The sequence below is a fragment of the Triturus cristatus genome, chromosome 2_2 (genome assembly GCF_964204655.1).
Source record: "Triturus cristatus chromosome 2_2, aTriCri1.1, whole genome shotgun sequence".
Taxonomy (NCBI): domain Eukaryota; kingdom Metazoa; phylum Chordata; class Amphibia; order Caudata; family Salamandridae; genus Triturus; species Triturus cristatus.
This window is the reverse complement of record NC_140582.1, coordinates 403,972,841-403,985,859: the sequence shown is the minus strand read 5'-3', so window position 1 is coordinate 403,985,859 and position 13,019 is coordinate 403,972,841.

Genomic DNA, 13,019 nt, shown 5'->3' with positions numbered 1-13,019 from the left:
TGTCAAATTGACTATGAGTGAATGCAGCATAGATGGGATTTTTATAGTGCACCATACATTATGCTAAGGGGTCTCACGCTGAAAATGTCCACAACTAACATTGAAGTAGATAATCTCATCCAAATAAATCTTTGGTTTTCTTCTTAGACTCAAATTGCCACATGTATCAGGCATTTTACATGTCGGCTGAGAATGTGTCACTTAGGAGGGAGGATGCACTGGGATTGCGGAAGTTCGCACTCTCGGATAGCTCTGGCATAATGCTCACAGCACTGCGGCTCAACTTACAGTCCGAATTAAACATATCATCCTCACAACAAAATGAGCTGGAGGCTGGACACACTTAGGGGAGGGGGGTGTTCATTGTTTTGCTGAGTTGGCCACAGAGAAGCTGGTGACAATCCACTAGAATGTGATAAGGCCCAGACCAGGGAGGTATAAAGTGCATGCTACTTTGTGTTCACATAGTGAATGTTCGTGGGGGGTGCACCCTGAGCTTTGTTGTAACCTGAGAAAGTATAAGTAGTCAAATGTCAAATAGCTTTATTTCGATAATCAAGTATCATAAAAGCAATTTCATTCATACAAACCAAGTATAAAAAGATAAAAATTATCATAAAAACAGTAATAAAAACAAATATATACATTAGATCCAGGGACAATTTACAAAAAGTTAATCGTCTTGTTAGTAAGATAACAGAGCTGTGCATGTGCCCGATCCAAGGAATTTCATTTGTATACTTAATAATTTATGAGCGCTATATAGTAAGTGAATTTGATTAAAAAAGAGAATGAAAGAAAGATACTTCTTATTCAGCTATTTGGTATCATTTAAAGAGATAAAGAATGAAGGAAGCCAACATAGGGTGATACATTCACATCTCCTTTTTACCCCTCCCTATGCAAGAATTTAGATCTAATAAGGCAGGCACAGCTGAGGTACTTTGCCACCGCACATACAAAGAGAGCTCTAGAGTATGATTTCAAGATCCGCAAAGTAGTAATATGAGCTGTGGTGTCCAGTTGTCTGCAAATTGGTTTAAGCCACTTGGATCTAGCCCTTGAGTATACGGGGCAGACAAACATAAGGTGGGCCACGCTCTCCTTGGGTGCCTCACAACAAGGGCAATCCGCGATTGTCTGACGCAGAGGACTCCATTTTGCAGTAAGCTCGCGTATCAAAAGGGAACCAACTCTAAACTGTATGTAGAGTGCCCCATCTCTTGGGATTTGAATAAAGTCTAGGTACGGCTCTAAAAATATGTGTTGTTTAAACTGGTAAAATTCATCTGCCATCCTCCCTACATTTGGATTACTGAGTTCCTGCGTATCAACCCATAGCCAGTACGCTTTTTAAAGTTAATTCTTACTGGGCGGGTTCTGACCTTCCCAACAACTTCTGAATCCCAATGCGAGCACAAGTTTCTTGACATTATTATGCCAGCTAACCCTATGAATGCAGTCCAGACCAATTACTTGCTTCAGTGCGGCGGCATAATTAGCAAGTTCAGCAGTTCGTAGCAGCCGTGCCCAGTGAAGCAATGGCCTTGATCTAGCAATATCTTTGAAAGAGTGTCTTCCCATATCACTCATCAAAGGCTTAAGTGGAACGTTACGGGGAAGGCTCACAAGCTCTCTCAAGAACTTATGTTCCGAACTGCAAATCTCTTGCACGTTGTTAAACCCCCCACAGTTCCGCACCGTAAAGGGCAGAACTTACTGCCTTTGCTGCATAGATCGTGAGCGCTGGGGCAATGGGTCTGCTACATGAGCGACGATGTTCCCTACCTATTGCTCCAGCCACACGCCTATGGTTTAAGAGCATCTTGTTAATGTGGGGATTCCACTGCATTGTGTCAGAAAGTCGAATACCCAAATAATCAAAAGTACTAACTCTTTCTAGAGGTGTTCCGCCCAGGGAGAAAATGTGCCTAAAGGGCTTATAGGGGTTGAATGTCATTAATTTGGGCTTCATAGTGTTAATGATCAACCCCCTTGAAGAACAAAAGAGATGGAACCTGTCTAATAGCTTCTGCAATCCTACCGGGGTCTTAGAAATCAACAAGGTGTCATCAGCGAAGAGGAGTGTGGGTACCCTGTCTCCTGCCAGGGCCGGGGCGTCAGATGGAATTTCCTGAAGAAAGCTAACCACCCCATTCACATATAAAGAGAACAGGGTGGGCGCCATGACACAGCCCTGGTGTACTCCTCTATTCACTGGAATTCTATCTGTTTTTTGTTCTTGTGACCCCCATCTCACTTGGGCATAATTGCCCTTGTGCAGTCGGACAAGCAGATTCAAAATAAACGCAGGCATACCCCTCTCGCCATAAAACTTTCCATAGTTGGTCCCGGGGGACCAGATCGAAGGCAGTCTTTAGATCGATGAAGGCCAGGTAGAGACTGCCTCCACCTATCACAACCAAGATAGATAAGGAGCAGCCTAAACCCCTGATCCATTGCTCCGGTTTTGGTCCTAAAACCCGCTTGATATTGGGAAAGAATGGTCTCGTCCTCAGCCCAGGAGTGGATTTTCTGTAGCAATACCCTACCGACTAATTTTTGAATAGCATCAATCAAGCTAATCGGTCGGTAGTTGGCAGGGTCCTCCCTGGCCCCCTTCTTAAAAATAGGCACCACTTCAGCTCCCTTCCATGACTCTGGTTTGGGGCATCCTTTGGCAATAGAATTAATTAAGAGCATGATGTATTTTGCCCAATCTCTGGGGCTTGCATGAAGTAAGTCCCCCGGAAGACCATCCGGTCCAGGAGCTTTTGAAGGTACTATTCTTTTAATTGCTCCTTCTTCTTCATTTAAGCTAATGTAATCAGCAGTATTAGGAGTTGGGCAAATGATAGGCTGGACGCAAGATCCTCCCTGATTTGTTATATCTGTCCCAGCGTATAAATTCCTAAAGTGATCAAACCAGTCTTGGCTGGATATATGATTGGGAATTAAGGCTGGATCATTCCTGTCGGCTCCCCTAAGAAGATTCCAGAATAAATAGGCATTATTTGCCAGACTAGCATCCTTTAAGTTCTGCCAATGTAATTCTTCCCAGTTTCATTTTGCGCGTCGCAACGTCAATTTGTACTCCTTCCTGGCACATTGGACGCGAGGGACATTTTTACTTTTGATATCTAAGGCTAAGGCTTTCCTTTTTTGCCTGCAGGTTTTTGAGAACCAGGCCTGGCTGCTTTTTGGGTGTGCTTTTACAGTTTTATTGCCAGCAGAAGTCGTGGGCAAATATCCCATCTGTTCTACAGTTCTTATGTAGATATCCAGAGCTTTCTCTGTGGCATCAGGGTTAAGGGATACTTCTTGTAAGTCTGTTAAGTTTTTAGCCAATACTTGGTTAATTTCAGCCATTTTTAGTTTGTTACCGACTACTTTAGACCACTTGAGGTGTCTTCTACTATTTGAGGGGACTACTTCCTTGGTCATCAAGTTGTTAAGTACCTCGGGGACAGAGCCGAAAGATGACCAAAAGGCTTTTGTGGTCATACAGAGAGGATTATGGTCACTGTTGATAGTGGGGACAACTTCCATATCAATTATACTTCTCCACAATCTTACATCGATTAAAATGTAATCGATGCGAGATGGGCAGCTAATTCTATTGTACGTACCAGCCCCTTCAGGATGTGATGCTGTTCTGCCATTTGCAGCCCTTAGCCCGCATTCCAGAACAAGTGCATTTAGCTGTATTGTGACCCGTGACCATTTTTTTATAGGGGAAATGCTTAGGGGGGTATACCCCATCTAGTATCATCTTTCTCCAACCCCAGCATATCTCCCGAGCTAAGGGGCTCAAACGTGCAGTTAAGATCTCCCGCTATCATAAAATGCGAGTCAGGGTGGCATTTAGACAGCTCTTGCTCAAAGGATGATACAATAGGTGAGGAGGCAGCCCCTTTCGTCCCTCTCACATATACGTTAAACAACTCAAGAGATATGGCTCCTTTATTCCCGGTAATAGTAAGCCTCATTATATCGGGGTTTGCACAGTTATGGTCAATAATTCTACAACCCAGAGCGATATTAACCCAGGGCATCAGGCCTCCTGAAGGGCGGCCTTTCCCTAGGGAGACAGCTGAGGAAAAAAAAGCAAGTATACCCAGATTTCTAAAGAGGAACTAAGCTCCAAGTTTCCTGGAAGAGGCAGATGTCTTGGCCTTCTATTAGCTTGTTCCGGTCGGGTAATAACAGTTTACTGCTGAGTCCAGCTATATTCCAGGAAATAATCTTGAGCTGCGGGTGTGGAATTGCAAGAGCTGCTTCCCGTAGGGGTATCACTTGAGGGTGCAGTGGTAAGACAAGCCTAGCAATAGGGGTTACCCTATCTGTATCCATATTTGAAACTATGAGCTGACTCCTCAAGTCGTCAGTATAACAACCAATATTAGTGTTGTAAGTTAGGTTTAGAGGTAATTGGCCAGTGTCGCTTGAAAGGTGTGTGCAGAGGGTTCTTGGGTTACTATTTTGGCAGGTCTCTGAGGGCTCTAAATAAGAAACAGGAGCTGCTCTCAGTCAGTCGTTGGCATCTAGTGTAGACCCACCCCCGACACTCTGCTCAACTACTTTGTCCTGCGCCCCGGTATCAATGATTATTGGAGAGCTTCTGAATTGAATAGCTGAAGACCCTGGAGGGCAGGTCCGATATTCTAGTGCCAACAAATTTGCTGCCAGATCGGGCTTTGTCAAAGTGAGTTCAATGTAGTCAAGGGATCGGTTATGAGATATACATCTCCGGGCCCTGGCTATATCATCCCTTATCAACGACCGACAACCCCTGACATGGCAAATCCAGTGTATGGTCTTATTTTTTAAGGAGTCTTCGTTTTCATGGTCATCATGCGATTTAAGCTTCGGAACATTGACCATGTAGACTATACGCGTCTGTCCTGGGGGTAATTCGAGAAATTTTCTGGATGGGAATGATCTTTAGGATGCTGACAAGGATCTACTGGTGTAATAAAAGATCTAATGTTTTTTGCGGTAGATGTGCTGCCTGGCCAGTGAGTAAAGAGATTTGGGAAGAAGCTGTCTGTTGGCAATGGGGTGTCTTAATGGCCTGGGGAGCAGATGGTTTAAGGGAGGAGAGAGAGCCATTATGTGTGAAAGGTCGTTTTTTTGTACATTTATGTGTGCCCTATGGGGTGTGAGGTAGATGTACTACTAGCAGCCGGCTGATGTAAAATGCAACATGGAGTGATTAATTTAACAACTGCCACTAGCTCCTCAATCAACACCCTCATCGCACCTATTTCTCCCCTAAGCTCGTTGACAATCTGCAAAGGATCTTCAAGTACTGGGGCATCGGTCCCTGGCTCAAGCGAACTTACAATGGTGTTAGGGCTTAGGATTTGGGATTGTTGCGCTAAATCCTCCCGAAGATCAGGAGCCTCGGCCAATGCCGCGTACCGGTTAGAGCAGAGAATAACAGAAGGCTCTAAATTGGTTACTAAATCTCTAGTCAGTTGATTATTCTTACACTGTGTAAAAGCAATTTCCCCCTGCCCTAATACAGTATGGTCGGCCTCACTACTAAATGAAGCACAGCTTTGGAAGGTTTCTGGAACATAGGCAGGATTGTGGTTCGACGGGGTTGCCCCTGGCCACTCCCTAATGGGGATTTCACGACACCAGCGGCCACAGGCAGCTCGGCTACGAGAACCCCTTCACATTCTGTGATTAGGGTCTCGATTCTGTTGATCACACAATAGTTGGCACTATGCTTGGCAGATTTCCTTGCCTTTTTCACCTTACCCACCCCACTAGACACTCCATTTGCCCCCCCGAATCTTCCATGGCTTTCCTTTTGCCCATGGTTACTCTAGCAGTAAGCTAATTAAGTGCTGTGGGGTAGAATAAGGGCCTGGGAAGCAGTGTTTAACAAGCAAAACAGTGATACAACAAGGTCTGACCCAAGTATCAGTTCTTAAGTGTCTTTAGACCAGAGTGTCACTCTAGGGAATGATGCACAGCACAAATCGGCACAGTACCTTATTTTGTATCACATGGATCCCTTAGATGACAGATGAGCAGCGTAAGGGGGTGGCCCTGCCCTGCCTCTTTCTGGCATTGACGGGCGAAGGACGGGCCCAACCTTGGCCAGGGCTTTGCTCGGGCTGCCCGCGCGCGTCTCGCGCTGCGGGAGGTTGTGGCAGTTTTTGAACGCCTCCAGGCACGTTTACCGTGTCATAGCGGTTACCGGAGCCGGGAATGCTGGGAAATGTGGTCCAGCGTATGCCGTTCCCCTCACGGTTGGTATCCACAGTGTCCCTCTGCGCTGGCCGTTGCCCTCACGGCGAAGGTATGCAGGTTTTGGTCCCCGATTGTAGCGTCCCACGCTGCAGGAGGTTGTGGCAGTTTTTGAGTGCCTCCAGGCGCGTTTACCGCATTACAGCGGTCACCGGAGCCAGGAATGCTGTGAAATGTGGTCCAGCGTATGCCGTTCCCGTCACGGCTGGTATCCACAGTGTCCCTCTGCGCTGGCCATTGCCCTCACGGCGAAGGTATGCAGGTTCTGGCCCCCGATTGTAGCGTCCCACGCTGCGGGAGGTTGCGGCAGTTTTTGAGTGCCTCCAGGCGCGTTTACCGCATCACAGCGGTCGCCGGAGTCGGGAATGCTGGGAAATGTGGTCCAGCGTATGCCGTTCCCGTCACGGCTGGTATCCACAGTGTCCCTCTGCGTTGGCCGTTGCCCTCACGGCGAAGGTATGCAGGTTCTGGCCCCCGATTGTAGCGTCCCTGTAAGTAGTTATTAAAATGTATATATCGATCTAAGAAATTTATTTGGGGAAATGTATTGATCCCTTGGTAAAATGTGAAAAGAAGCCGAGGATGTCACGCAATGGTTGATAATATGACAAAATGTTAGCTCATTATTTTATCATACCGACTACTGGACAGCAATGTATACTTGTCATTGACTCCTAATACCTTGGTCAACTGCTACTTGTGTAAGGTGAAAGTCACTGCTGTATTATGTAATTCTGTTATTGAAAAAACAAAATGACAAACAGATCAAACAAAAAAAACAGGCATTTTACATGTCTGAAATTAACTGATTTGCAGAATCGGCCCTTTTGCAACCGGTAAAGTGCTTTCTGGTATGCATGAACTCCAATATGCAATTCAGTAACATGTTATCGAATCACAATTTGAAATTTCGAATTCATATTGATTCGGTATTAAGAAAGGGGCGTGTTTAAGGTATCCCTTCCTAATACCGAATCGCAGCAGTATTTAGGAACGTTTTGCAAATTAAATGCAGTCGCAAAACATTCGCATTTCACCACCTATTTCTAGTAGGTGGTAACCCATACGCAAACGGGATGGGGTCCCCAATGGACCCCATCCCCTTTGTGAATGTTTAAGGCAGGCAATGGTCCCACGTACCACTGTCTGCTCTTAAAAAATGAAAAGAAAACTTTTCATTTTTCTTTTTTAAGGGCAACCCGCTTTCCTTTAAGAAAAACAAGATGCAGTTACAAAAAATTACTGCTTTATTTTAAAGCAGGCCCAGACATGGTGGTCTGCTGACCCCAGAAGGCCACCATCCCTGTGATTTTAGTGATTCCTAATGGGTCGCAAATTGCGACCTGACTCAATAATATTAATGAGCTTGGTCGATTTGTGACCCATTAGGAAACGCTTAATGAAACTCATAGCATTTCATACATTCAAATAGCGATTACCTAGTTGTGATTCTCAGAGAATAGCAATTAGGTAATCGCTATCTGAAATATTGATACATGTGACCCAAAATGTTATGTTCTATTTCGCTAGTTCTGATTTTCATTATATGGTAGTGTTTAAGAGGGTTAGTCTATTCTGATTTCAGAACCACATGACCATGATTGCTTCTTACACAGTTGACTCAAATTTGCACCACTGCCATAGCCTGAATATAGGCCTGACTACAGACGATTGCACTGTGTGATAGTTATCCAGAATCAAAGCAAAGATTGTTGAGTATCTGCGTGAACTACAAGAATGGTGTGATTCTATGCACAGTAATATGTCTTCAATACACGTGTTACAGGTATTCTAAACAGATGACTAAGAGGAGAATAGAGAGCGCTAGAAAGGGAAATCTTTTTGATGACAACATTATTATATTTGGTTTATACTGGCAGAGTGCTCTATTATAAACTGTATTTTTAACAACTAGATCATCCCAAAATTATGACGCGGCTAGTTGCTCTCTTTTTAAGAGAGCTTGATGTGATATTCTATGTTTTGTAATGATATCAGGTCATTGTAGTCCATATAAAATGTTGTGCTTTGACAAACGCAATATACAATTCAAGGCATACTCATGTGACATCATAGTGCACTAATGGTATTGTCCGCCACTGAAAGTTCATGTTTCATGGCCCACATAGGACAATCTAATAGACTGCTTCAGTGCACCTTAAAGACCTTTGAAACTCCACAGGCTCCCTCCCCTGGAGCTGAGATTTATACATACGTGTCTGAGTGGAAAGGATCAATTGGAGGGTGAAGCATGACACAATATTGTGTGTGAGGCATCCTCTTCCACTAAGGATGGCCTTTTAGTCCTTCTTAGACCTCACATGACTTGGGACAATTAGATCTCCACGATCAACCATGCTTCTGTTGCTTATTGTATTAATATTGGCAACCTACTTCTTTTGTGTTTATTGTTATGGTGAAGATCCTTCACCAGCCCCACAGCAGTATTTGATTAAGTCATGGAATCGCTGTAACGCTAGCGTGTTTAGTATATCTAGTGAGAGAAGTGGTTTTTTAATGTTTTTCAGAACTCACTGTTCAAGTATTCTGCGTGATACCTTCACATATAGTTTTTCCACAGTCATCACGCCGTGGACAATGAGGCCCAATCTATTTTAGTAACCAGCGGGAAAACACCATGTCCCTCTCATATTCACGCCTGGCCTGCCACCTCATTGGAATTCATACACAGCCCCTCGTTGGTATTTCACGGCGTGTGAATGCATCACCAAGGACCAATGTTTAAACTGTGGCATTTTTAGTGCTTCGAATTTAATGATGAGGAAAACAAACCTCCAGTAGTGAAGGGTTTTGTCCTAAAGCCGTGCATGTGTGTCAGCTTAATAACCCCGTGAAGGTTTATGAAATATTTGCACATTGCTTGACAGCCTCAGGTACAAACATCCTGTGGTAACGTTTTCAATTGGATAAAAAGGGAGACAGAATGCACTGCACTGAGGCGCCATTTATCTAAATCAGCGGAGACGTTTCTCACTGCAGTGACCTTCATTGCATCTTGAGAAGTACAAAAGCATTAAGAAGCTACTTTTTTGCGGAAGAATAAGCCCACAGGGGCTTTCTTTATCTAGGGTTTTCTGATCAAATGCGCTCAAAGTCCCTTTTAAAGATTTCACAATCTGCGGTTATTATACACTTCTCTCAAATACAGAAAAATAACTTATCTGAACTTCATAAGGGCCATGATTTTTTCCCTTTAAATGTCAGGGTGCCCCTTGATAAGCATCACTTGAAACAGCAGCCTTTCAAAATATAGTCTGCAATAGGCATCTGCTAAACAAATGCACTTGAAACAACCAGACACCATCTCTGCCACAAAATGCCAAATGGAGACATAATTGCTGGGTCTTTTGGGCCGTGTTGCGCACAAACCAATTAACGCCATTTTGTTTTGGCATGTAAACTGTTTTTAACATTTGCCTTCGTCCACAATATGGAAAGCAGATACAATCAAGTTGTTAAAGCACAGTAACAAACTGACTGATAATTAGTGTAATTGATTTCTACGATATTATGTTTCCCTTAAAATAGATAGGTAGATCAGATGTGTCAGTGAAGTGAAAGTGGAAACATGAGAAATACATTAAAGACTGTAAAAGGACTGTTTCATTGCTTAACTGATCATCTAGGCACTTATTACTAGTGGCCCAGAGTAGTGTATGTAGTTTCCTCACCCCTGGAATTACTGATATGTGGGGTATAGGTAAATCAGGGGGCAGGTGTGTAACAGGGATTGCTTCTTTTTGGGAAGAACATTTGTGAATCTGTGTTTCTGTTCTATTCACCCGTGTTTTCCCTAGGAATTTTGGGGCCGATTCACAGAACTAACTTAAGACAAAATCCTAAACTTACTACTTTTGGTATTCACAGAAGTTAGGATTTTGTCTTAAGTTTGTCTTAAGACAAACTTAAGACAGACTTAAGACAGACTTAAGACAAACTTAAGACAAACTTAAGACAGACTTAAGACAGACTTAAGACAGACTTAAGACAGACTTAAGACAAACTTGAAACTTGAAAATGCGGAATAAAGAATTCTGGCTCAACTCAGCTGTCTCCGGAGTGATCTTATAATAATGGAATATATGGATTATTTGATTTCTGAAAAAATCGTTTTGATATACTATGGATGAATTTGGTGTACTTTGAGAAATATGGTTCACTTCAAGAGGAGAGTGTCTCCATTTTCGCAGTGCAGCAGCTAGGTGCGCAAGCGTCGCACCTTTTGGTAATCACAACTTTCTAAATGTGGCATTTTCATAATTATAACTTTAAATCCAACTTTACCGTTCAAGAGGATTTTTAATTACAATTTCTCAAAAACAAAACATAAAAGGTTTACGTGTTCCCAATCAAGAGTTGGCTCTTACTAAATGTAATAAGGCAAACCAATGTCATCCTGTATGAGAGGTAGGCCTCAAAGTAGTGAAAGCACATTTAGTAGTTTTTCATTGAAAGGACATATGAAACTTAAAAGCACATGTCTAACTTTTAAAATGTACTGCACCATGTCCTATTGACTGTTTAGAGCCTAACCTAGGGGTGACTTATATGTATTGAAAAGGAAGGTTTAAGCCTGGCAGATGGTTCATTTTACCAGGTCAAAATGGCAGTTTAAAACTGCACACATAATATGGATTGTCAGGCCTGAGACATGTTTAAAAAGGCTACTTAAGTGGGTGGCACAATCAGTGCTGCACGCCTACTGGTAGCATTTGATTTTCAGGCAGGGTTACATGTAGTACCACCATACTAGAGACTTCCAAGTAAATTAAATGGGCCATTTGGGTGTAAGCCAATTTCATCATGTTTAATGGAGAGCGCACAAGCACTTAAATGCTTGTTAGCAGTAGTAAAGTGCACAGAGTCCTAAATTCAACTCAAATCAGTTCAGAAAACAGGCGGGAGAAGGCAAAACATTTGGGAATGACCCTGAAAAAATGGCCAAGACCAACAAGAGGGCTTACAGTTGTGCCAGTTTACTGGTCAATCTGTTGTAGCTTTGACCTCCAATTCCCTCTGTTTTATTTAATCCATCTGCACTCTCCCATCTCTTAACTCTAAAGAAATTTTAAGAAGCTCAGCATCAATGTCGCAAATTCACAAACAAATTATATAGCAATATGGTTTTTCAATATTGCTATCTTTAACTGCTGTAATTGAATTACAGCCACGAAATTCACTACGACACCCTCAAAGTTGACAGAAGTAAGAAAAGCAAAAAAAAACAGTTTCTGCAGTCCAGTCCTAGAATCATCTTGAATATGAACAATAAATCCAGCTACTCGTAGTCAAGTTAAGTACCTTCTCTCAGATATTTATCAGATGTTTCATTTCTATAACTATAGTACTAGTTCTGTGGAAGGTTTCACTTGCTTATATTGTTAAAGCAATGTTTCACTTTTTTTTAATTAGTTCTATCCCATGATGCACAGTTTTATGAAGTGTTATGAGGCTTTTTCCCTTATGTTCCCTCTAGTAGTGATAGAGCTCTGTGCTTCCTTATGCTGCATCACCACCGTCTACTACCCCATTTTTTTTCTGTCACCCAAATGACTAGCTGTGTTCTCATGCCCCATTAAATGTCTCCAATCAAGAGATTGAGCATCCATTTCTTTTTCATGACAACATTGTTTTGAATGGCAACACATCACAGCCTTGTACCACTCTGTTTATTGAGGATGTTTGAAGAAACATTGTAGACCTTTCATTAGAGCAGTCTCTATCTTTTATACTGATCCTCCAGCAGCAGGCTTTTACCATAATGTTTTTTCAACCAAACATATAGTTTTACCATCAGTTATAGAGTTATAATTGTTATATAATTCATTGTAAGTGTGTATTCAACTGTTATTGATTACCTCAGGAGGCATTTTGAGTATATTTGCACATAAATGGTTTCCACTGACAATATTAATTTAATGGATCAGAATGTTGCAGGGATTCTGCTGATACACAGAACTATGCGAAGAACCCCAGGACCTCAGTGAATTGTGGTGTACCAGAAACTCACCTCAGAACCCAGAACCCAGTATCCGGCTAGCATAAGTGTCCCATTCGTTATCCGAGATTCAGCTCGGCGGTCCCAATGAATAGACAACCCAGAACAAGCGACTCAGTACATACTCAGGAATGGTGGGAATCGGAAATACCTGTTCGTATATTATTCTCACATCAGTCCACAACAATAATCAACAGAGACACGTTGTAAATAAAAGGGGTTTATTTTTATAGACCACGTGTCCTAAGATGCAGTACTTTGGCTAATACAAGCAGACAAATGATTAATATCAAAACCAGCAACATAGTTACAATACCATAGAATATAAAAGGGGTGATCATATTATAATGACAGTGGATACTACCACCTTCCCTTTACTAAGAAGCTAATATTATTATTATGCTAATAGAAGGTCTCTTAGGCTTGAATAGGGGACCCCATACCTCAAAGATCAGCTTAGTGAAATCACATCACAGGAGCATCAGGAGACTTCTCGCAGGAAGGCTCGTCTTCGGTCTGAATAATAAACATGATGTCTGTGATACTAAAAGCACTAATTTTCAGGCATTTGCAGCTGCGCGTGTGTTATGGCTAAATAGTGGGCCGATCAACCTAGAGTGAAAAACATGCATTGTGTAATAACCCAGACTGTTTGTCACACCATGTACAGACCAAGGTCGCTGCGCAGAGCTTGGGATAGTAACAACAGATCGCGCTTGTGTGAAGCAAGTCTCGA